Genomic DNA, 7,948 nt, shown 5'->3' on the forward strand with positions numbered 1-7,948 from the left:
TCCGATTGGCATGAAAATTGGCATGCATGTTAAGAACATATAGAAAATGTGATTCAATGGTTGGACTTTCAAAATATGAATTCAACAATAAGTTATTGGTTGGTGTAACATTTTTTAGAGTTACATTAGGTATAACTTGAACCTAACCATATATTTCTTAATTCAATGTGAATTTTGACAAATCTACCGTTAGATTACATTATCTTCATATATTTTTCATTCTTACAAAATTTTAATGTGATCAAAGATTAATAGGCACGTCATCAATCAATTGTTTAAATTTAAGGTTTTGTAATTTAAAATAACGCATAAAAGATGAGTTTAAAGATCAAATCTTAAATTACATCCGATTGGCATGAAAAGTGGCATGCATGTTAAGAACATATAGAATATGTAATTCAACAGTTGGATTTTCAAAATATGAATTCAATAATAAGTTATTTGTTGGTGTAACATTTTTTTTGAGTTACATTAGGTATAACTTGAACCCAACCCTATATTTCTTAATTCAATGTGAATTTTGACAAATCTATCATTAGATTACATTATCTTCATATATTTTTCATGCTTACAAAATTTCAAGGTGATTAAAGATTAATAGCGACGTCATCAATCAATTGTTTAAATTTAAGTTTTTGTAGTTTAAAATAACACATAAAAGATGAGTTTAAAGATCAAATGGTAAATTACATCCGATTGGCATGAAAATTGGCATGCATGTTAAGAACATATAGAAAATGTAATCCAACGGTTGGATTTTCAAAATATGAATTCAATAATAAGTTATTGGTTGGTGTAACATTTTTTAGAGTTACATTAGCTGTAACTTGAATCTAACCATATATTTCTTAATTCAATGTGAATTTTGACAAATCTACCGTTAGATTACATTATTTTTATATATTTTTCATTCTTACAAAATTTCAAAGTGATCAAAAATTAATAGGCATGCCATCAATCAATTGTTTAAATTTAAGTTTTTTAGTTTAAAAAAGCGACATAAAAGTATGAGTTTAAAGATCAAATGGTAAATTACATCCGATTGGCATGAAAATTGGCATGCATGTTAAGAAACATATAGAACATGTAATCTAACGATTGGATTTTCAAAAATGCATTCAATAATAAGTTATGGATAGTGTAACATTTGTAGATTACATCAGTGTAACTTAAACCAAACCCTATATTTCTTAATTCGATGGATCATCACATATATTCAATTGTAATCATTAAAATAAAAGTTTTTATTATTTATTTATATTGTATATATATATATATATATAATGAATTAATGTAGAGAAAAAATTAAGTACATTTTAAGTTTATTCACTTAATTAATTAAAATTACTATTTTTTTCTAATCATAATTATCATTTTTTTTGAGAAGGCTAATTATAATTATCATAAGAAGAAAAAATAAAACTAAATTCCGTGAATATCAAAGCTAAATCATAATTAACAATAGTAGTGGATATATAATATATATTATATATATATATATAATATATATATATAATGTTTTGATGTGAAGTAGAGTACAACGTACAGGCCGCCAAGTAAAACAAAAAACAAAAAGTAAAAGCTTAAAAGAATATCAAAATTATGTGGCTCTCATTGATTCTAAATTAAAAATTCAAAAACAAAGGTGGTCTCATTGATTTATTGGGTTACAACTAACACAGTAGCACTAGCAGACCAGCAAAGTAGTGAAGCACACGTTTGTAAAACTAAAGTAGAGTTAAGTTTGTAAATAGTGCGTACTGAATTTTTTTTATTTCTTTTTGCGCGGTGCCCAATTTCTAGGCGGGTTCTAAATTTTTTTTATTTATTTTTCAAATTTTTTATTAGATAAAATTTATATACAGTATTTTAGTGCTATTCTTGAGTCTGGCTCTTTTTTATTTGTGTAAACAAAACAGTGTTACTCTCTCTTTCTCCTCCCACAGACAAACCCACGCCTCTCAGCCTCCCAAAAGGACCGGTAAGATCTCTCTCTCTCTTTCTCTCATGTTAAACTTGGTGACTTTGTGGATTATTTATTATTATTAATTTCCCCCTTTAACCCTAAATCCCCAATCTCACACCCCTCTCTCAGGTATATTTTATTCTTTTTTCTTCTTTCAGGATTAGCAGGATATTGATTTGGGATTAGACAGGGTGTTTATTTTAGGACATAGATTTTGGGATTGGAGAAGGTAATAGTCTTTCCCTATTGATTTTTTGAGATATGGAACACCAATCCCTATTGATTTTATAATATTTAAACTAAGCAGCAATTCTATGTATATCATTATGGATCCTGGATATTGCTTATTATAATTTTTTCCCCTTCATGTGTGTGCATAAATGTGTCTATTAAATAAATGCAATTTTGTGACTTGATATGTTAAATTTTTAAGTTAAATTTTTGTGGGTTTTGTTAGTTTTTGTTTGGTGCTAAATCTGAGTTTTTCTAGGACCTTAAAGATTAAATCTTTATTTATTTTTTTGAGGATGATTTCTGTGTCCCCAAAATGCATGTTTTTTGGGTTTCTATGTTTTTGTGTGCTTACTTTACTTGTCAGTAAGCCACGGTGAGGGGAAAAAATAAAAGGAAAAAGAAGGAGAAGGTGAGAAGAAAAAAATCAAGAGATAAAAACAAAAGGAAAAAGAAGATAAGAAAGAAAAAAAATCAAGAGAAGCTCACAGTAACGAGATTTATCATTTATGTATGCTTCCTCTTAGGACCCATGTCTTTGCAAAGACTCCACTAGAACCCAGCTAAGAAGCTCTTTGAGAAGTGAACTAGAGATGGCATTTCAAACTTTCAGTAAGTAAGGGGCAGTGTTTTATTTGCTTTATTGAGTTGACCACACAATCTAAGTTGAACGGTTTTAGACCCCTTAAACAACCAGATTACGTAGCCTAGATTAATTAGCCAAGTTGTTACTTAGTCAAATTATGCAATTCTAGGTTAAAGTAATCAAATAATCATATCAAGAATATAATGTAGCGGAATAATAAATAACACAAGATATGATCACCCAGGAAACCACACGGTAAAAACCTGGGGAGGATTTGACCTAGCTATCCTCAAGGTAAACCTGAATCCACTATGCGAAAGAATTGAAATTCATACAGAAGGACTACAAGCTCCCCGCTTGACTTCCTAATGCTACCCACAGTAGAACTTACTGACACGACCACATGCAACCTCCGAATCCACAGACTCCTTCTTTCTTGGATTCTTCAATCAGCTACAAGCACCCCCGCTTGATTATCTTTAAACTTCAATGGTAGCAACCAAGTTGATCATCAAGAAGTAGATAATATCTCCAACTTGAAAACCCTAAGCTTTGTGTAAAGGAAAACTCCTCAAAGATCTCACAAGAGATTTACACAAAACAGCAATGTATGAGCAACAATACAATTGGAGCAACCNCAGGAATATTTGAATTAGTAAAGACAAAAAGACCACAACTTCATCATTGTTGGGATAACAACTATACCTACTGGCTACTAATAAAACTCCTTTATCCCTTAAGTTTTTATGTTTGTGTGCTTAAAATGATCCTTCCATTCTATAGGATCCATCGTTTGCATTTATTGGACCATTCTTTAAAGCTTTAAATTAAATTCTTTTAAGTAGTTTCAAGTCAAACTGTTTCCATTGGAAAACAAGACAATCAGTAAGTGTTAATGCTAGCTTTTTAAGTCCAAAGTCATAGTGCTTTCCTCTCTGCTATTTGTAGGGACACAGCAAACACATGGGAAGTGGACACTCCAGTTAAACCACCTGATGTACTTTCCAGCATTTTTCTTGGCAGTATAACACATGATCAAATATTGAAGGTATGGATATTTCTATCTTTTCATGATATGTCCATAAGATGGTGTAAAAACTTTAGAGAATTTGGTAAAATATAATTATTTTTGGATGCTTTGTACAATTGTATATATTACATGAGGTGTATGAATATGAAAAGATATGGGATTAACTCCATTAGATTTTTCGTAATTGGAAACTCATATGTTGGGGGCAGTTTCTTCGGTCAGTGTTTTGGGGAAAAATGGGCAGTTTTTTGAGATCATGTAAGTGCTATGACTGTCAAATGTGTTGTCATGAACTGTGTAGTTATTTTTGTATGATTATTTAATAATAAAAAAATTATGTCAGAGTAGAATTTGCATCATTTAATTGCAAGCTTCCATCTTTTAACTTTAATAAATATATAGATATAGGGTTCAAGAGTCAAGACACATCTATTACATTTATCTTGCTTAAATGATCCTTAGCTATCTTCTTTAAATTTATTTCAATAGGAATGTTTTAAAATCAGTTCATTTGAAGATATGTTTAAAACTATATCTGATTTTGAGAAAAAGAAGGTTTTCTTGAATAATCATATGTTCTTGTTATTATATAGGGTGCAGGAGTTGGGTTGCAGTTTAAATGCTTTGTACATCCTAGTATTCCTTTGGCTGTATAAAATGCTCAATGAATGACCATTTGAGGGATTGGTTCCTAGCCATTAGTTCAATCAATTTGGCTGGCTCAGGTGTTCTTATGTTGATATACGGTGCTTAAGGCTAGCTAATAAAGATGCATTTGTGATTGACTTAAAAGCTGTAAAGTTGTGATTTACAACTATGTTTTATATTGGCTAAAATTCCATGACAAAAAGTGTTGTATTTGCTTTAATTTTGTTCATTATATTTTGTGGGATTTTATTGTATTGGGTTTAGTATTAAGTTGGTGAAAACTCAAGCTTAAATGAAGAATCAGTGGATCTCACGGGTGTCTCGCTGGAAGCTAACCCGCAAAAGAGCCATGTGAGGAGCACATGACTGGAAGTTGAAGAGTCGTGTCAGGCTGTCGTTTTTGCGAGTGTCTCGCGGGTAAGGCCTTCCCGCGAGATAGTCGCGAAACATTCTGCCTAGAGGATTTTAGTGCTTGACTTTTTTACTATTCACCCATACTATATATACCCTCATTACTCACAATTGTATGGGAGGCAATTCAGAGAGAAAAACCCTAGATAGGTTTTCAACAACACACACCCATCTTTTGAGAGAGAGCTACTCATCCTTAGTGAGAAATCATTGTAGCCTCTTCTCCATCCCTCTCTCATTGTCATACCTTGAGAGGAGATTTGTACCTAAACACAACCTACACCTATTCAGAGTGTAGAGAGTGTTTTGAATCTTGGGAAGCTTTGGAGATTTTCCAAAAGAAGCCGGTGAGGCTTGATGGATGCAATCGGGCGTATTGCGAGATTCGGAAAGCTAGACAAGACACGACTCTGAGAAGCCTTGTTGGAGTAGGAGATTGAAGGGCTTAGGTACATCAGGTAGATTAGGCTTGAAGGGTTTCTTGCTAACCCATGTATCCCAACTGATTGTCTAGTGGATCGATTACCGCTTGGAGGGCGGTGGAGAGGTTTTTTGCCGAGTTATTCGATTTCCTCTTCGATAACATATCGGCGTGTTATTTTGTGTTTGCATTCTCTCTTCCCTTACTCTTGTACTTTACTTTTATTGTTGGTTGTTCATGTTTATGGATTAGAGTAGCATCGGTTGTTTGCGCTTCATTTACTCTTGTTCCGCACTTAGATAAATTAGAGTAAAAGCAATCTAGCCGTAATCTTTTTATTGGGGGTTTAAACAGCTCTTGTGTTTTAACAAATTTTTGAGCATTCAAAAGCAAACCAAAAGTACACACCAAGATTCAGCATTTGATTGTGCAATAATTTTAAGTAGCACAGGCTTTATAATTCGGATTTCAGGTTATTGTGTTTTACATTGCATTTGAATTGCTCTCAAATTTTTCTTAATGTTTGTTTGGATTATGGACATTGTAATTGATCCCCATAAATGACCGATTTTGTCATCATCTTTCAGATGATCTTTTTATGTTGTCTTTCAAATGTTATATGGGCCATTTATCTCTTCTATATCCTTTGCACATTTATCACGGATCAACTTTTTGTTAGTAAGACCAAGATGGCCCTATCTTATTGAATGGTGATAGGCCACAATCTAAATGACCCTTTGTGATTAAACCAATTAATTAATTAGTCAAGTTATTAATTAATCAATTTAGCATGCAAATATATGGAAGCACAAACAAATCACCAAATAACTAAATATGTAGTGGAAATTAAATGACATAGTGATTTGTTTACGAATAGGGAAATACCTCGCGGCAAAAACCCCACCGGGTGATTTTCAGGTCACCACTCTCGAAACTCCACTATTATCAAATCAAGCGGTTACAAGTAAAGGAATCCCAAGTACTTTACCAACCTACAGTTGAACCCTTATCCCAATACCCAATTGGACTTGATTTGTAGTGACAGTTCCCACCTTTGATGCACAACTCCCAAGTACGTGACTAACCAATACGCGGATCCAATACGTGACTTCAGAACACCAACTTAAGGAAAAAAGGTTGGCTGCAAAGTTCTTCAGTTCATCCTACACAATGAAGATCAGGAAGATACTTGGTCACAAAACCCTATGGTGCAAATACACAGTAACTTCTTTAGAGAGGATGAACTAGATCAAGAACTTCGTCTTTTGATCACAATTTGCTTGAACAGAAATTGCTTAATGAGTTTGCAACTTGTGTCACACTAGACAGCTCTTAAAATAATCCTTTTAGATGTTTAGGGTTTGGAGAAAAGAAGGCTCAAAAGCATATTCACGGATCCCAAGAAAATCATATCAGAAAATCTGAAATATTAAATCTTGACAGATAGCAGGTGTCGAGGTAGCTATCGAGCAGGTGTCGAGATTTAATGAAATTGCACTTCAACTTGCTTTTTCTTGGACAGACTTGATGATTTCAACATTTGACCTTGAAACCTTGTTTCTTGAAGTATTAAAAACACCTAGAACTACCCAATTACAAGTAGAGTGCGTTTTGTCAAAGGATTTGCTAATTTACATAAATAAGTGACATATGTTCTTAATAAGTGAAAACACATATGTCCTAACAATCTCCCCCTTTGGCAATCCGTGACAAAACCACAACAAGCAAATAAACATATGAGAGAAGTCATAAATCACTAAACTCATATTCACTTGTTGAATACAAAAGAACTACCCAATTACAAGTAGAGTGCGTTTTGTTAAAGGATTAGCCAATTTACATAAATAAATGACATATGTTCTTAATAAGTAAAAACATATATGTCCTAACAATCTCCCCATTTGGCAATCCATGACAAAACCACAACAAGCAAATGAACATATGAGAAAAATCATAAATCACTAAACTCATATTCACTTGTTGACTACAATAAAATCTATCCTAACACAAACTCTTGAAAAACTTTACAAGAAGAAAGTTTATAGCAAGTAGACTTTGACAACCTGTATTTCTGAAACACTTTAAACAAAACTCATCAAGGCATCTTGTGTGAAACAGAAATAATAGATTGTATACAAATATAAAGAACATGTGTATAAAGATAAAGAAGAAATAACACATGAAGAGAGAGGTGAAAGAAACATACATCCACATATATAAAGAAGTATAAGTACAATGTATGTAAAAATGGTCAAATGACCTCATATACAAGAACAATGTATCTATAAGGAATAAAAAAGAAAAGATACATAAAAACCTCACTACATCCCTCAAGAATATCAACACTCCCCTATCAAAATGTCCTATACTAACTCTCCCTCTAAGATGACTACTCTCATAACTCAAAACTACTCCCCTTTTTTGTCACGAGTGACAAAGGGTAGAGTGTCATGTAGACATCTCATCAGTAGAGCTAGCATCTCCATCATCATCATCATCATCCTCATCATCCTCAGAATCTGAAGCTGTTGGAGTAGGTGGTGAAGGAGTAGCCTCTGGAGCAAAACCACCTATGGTCACCTGCCGTCGTGCAATACGACCAACATGAACATTCACTTGATACAACTCAGCAGAGAGTGTATCAAGGCGAGTGTC

General features: G+C 32.9%; 2 long non-coding RNA genes across 2 annotated transcripts; both read left to right on the top strand.

Moving 5' to 3' along the window:
* The first annotated feature begins 1,723 nt into the window (after positions 1 to 1,723).
* Positions 1,724 to 2,384, top strand: LOC112005330 (uncharacterized). The gene is made up of 2 exons (XR_002882205.2): positions 1,724 to 1,981; positions 2,125 to 2,384. It is a non-coding gene; the product is annotated as an uncharacterized LOC112005330 (long non-coding RNA).
* Positions 2,385 to 3,427: 1,043 nt separating this feature from the next.
* LOC136062145 (uncharacterized) lies at positions 3,428 to 4,681 on the top strand. Its single transcript, XR_010623970.1, has 2 exons — positions 3,428 to 3,831; positions 4,407 to 4,681. It is a non-coding gene; the product is annotated as an uncharacterized LOC136062145 (long non-coding RNA).
* The last annotated feature ends 3,267 nt before the right edge of the window (positions 4,682 to 7,948 follow it).

The sequence above is a fragment of the Quercus suber genome, unplaced genomic scaffold (genome assembly GCF_002906115.3).
Source record: "Quercus suber isolate HL8 unplaced genomic scaffold, Cork oak 2.0 scaffold_385, whole genome shotgun sequence".
Classification (NCBI taxonomy): Eukaryota; Viridiplantae; Streptophyta; class Magnoliopsida; order Fagales; family Fagaceae; genus Quercus; species Quercus suber.